Here is a 1,336-nt window from a genome sequence, read left to right on the forward strand (position 1 = left end):
GAGCAAATGGCCCGCACTTTTAAAAATGGTCCCATGGGGCCGTGGACCGCGGGCCGTGGACCACGGGACCGTCCAAAATGGCCCCCCTCCGATCGTGGTCCAAGGGGCCTCATTCGAACCGGCTTCGTCTCCTGAGTCGAACGGTACCGCTGGGACCACGATCCGACGCCTTTTGGACCACATGGCCCGCACCTCTAAAAACGGTCCCGCGGGACCGTCCAAAATGGCCCCTCTCAGATCGTGGTCCAAGGGGTCTCATTCGAACCGGCTTCGTCTCCTGAGTCGATTGGGACCACTCCCGCGGCCGTACGACGCCTCTAAGGCCCCGAGGCCCGCATCTCTAAAAATGGCCCCCCCCGTCCGACCCCCTTCCGGGCCCCGGGCCCCCCCGCCGCCACCACCACTGGGTGCGCCAGGCCCAGAGCAGCCGATCGATACCATCCAGCCCGCCATCGGACACCGTTAGTGTCACCCTTTGTCCATTTCGAATATTTTTGTCTTTCGACTTTCTCAAAGTGAAATTATTTTCTTACAACACTTGTCCATTTTTTTCTGAAAGCATGCTCTCGTTCTTAAAATTCCATTTTCCCCCTCCAGAACCCCGCGGTCCGGCCCGCGGAAACTCCTGCCCGGTATTTCGGCCCGTACGCATCTCCTGGTGGCGGTGTCGCCGCCGCCCTGTACCCCTAAGGTGGTGCGGGAGCCCTTTTTAGAAAATGGTCCGCCTCGAAATCGAAAAAATTTTCGCTAAGTCCGCAAAAACGTTCTGTTCGTGCTCAAAAAACCGCAAAATTTACGTGTGTCAAGCCCAGTTTTTACTCGCCCCACCAAAACTTCGTGTCGGACCCACATCGCTCGAGCCAGCTGTAAACCCGGCGCCAAAAGTCTTAACAACTAACCCCGGTGAGTATATGTAGGGAGAGGTGTCGCGGGCAAAAAGTTCATGAAGGTATTCGGTGGCTGCTTAGGCATGTTCAACCTTCTGCCGCTAGAGATTGTTCCGGCGTCCGTTAACCGATTCCTAGCGTTCCTGGTCCGCTGAGTTCTTTCGGGGTCAAGCTGCTAGCCCAGCGGGCTAGGCCTTCGACCGCCGGAGAGCTCGTCTGGCCGCGGTGTTCAGTTAAAGCAATTGTCGCCGCGGTCGCCCGAATGCCTAGGGACGTTCTGTTCTTCAGGTTTCGGTGGGGCGTGTCGACCGATGGTTTCTCGCCAGCGGTCACCACCCAACTTCCGGGGGGGAGGTCGACCCTGAGATCCGCTGGGGCTGCGGTCCCCGCGTGTTCAGGCGTCGACGCCCTCCTTCCACTCCCCTGATGCCGCAGGGGCCGGGTACAAC

This window comes from Microsporum canis, genomic scaffold (assembly GCF_000151145.1).
Source record: "Microsporum canis CBS 113480 supercont1.4 genomic scaffold, whole genome shotgun sequence".
NCBI lineage: Eukaryota > Fungi > Ascomycota > Eurotiomycetes > Onygenales > Arthrodermataceae > Microsporum > Microsporum canis.